This window comes from Buceros rhinoceros, unplaced genomic scaffold (genome assembly GCF_000710305.1).
Source record: "Buceros rhinoceros silvestris isolate BGI_N320 unplaced genomic scaffold, ASM71030v1 scaffold22078, whole genome shotgun sequence".
NCBI classification, from domain to species: domain Eukaryota; kingdom Metazoa; phylum Chordata; class Aves; order Bucerotiformes; family Bucerotidae; genus Buceros; species Buceros rhinoceros.
The window spans coordinates 15257-15561 of NW_010426617.1; positions in this window are offsets into that span (position 1 = coordinate 15257).

A 305-nucleotide genomic window follows, 5' to 3' on the forward strand; every position below is an offset into this window, starting at 1 on the left:
GAACGCAGCCAAGCCTCCGGTGCCACCGCGCTCCCCCGCCATCCCCCGGCCGCCCCGGGAGCTCTTCTCAATGTAACGGGTTATAATGCTGTCAGCCGGCACCGTCACACGTCCGCCCCTCGCCGGCACTGCCACCTGCTTGGCTGCCTGGCGCTGTGACGGTGAGCACACTCCTGCTCGATCCACGGCGCCTGCCTGGTTCTCTCCTTTGACAAACAGTTTCTCCTTTCCCAGGTTTTTTTCCTCCTTCCTTTCAGAACAGCCTGAATGGATGATGACCTCGATAGTGGCTCCACTCCCCTCCC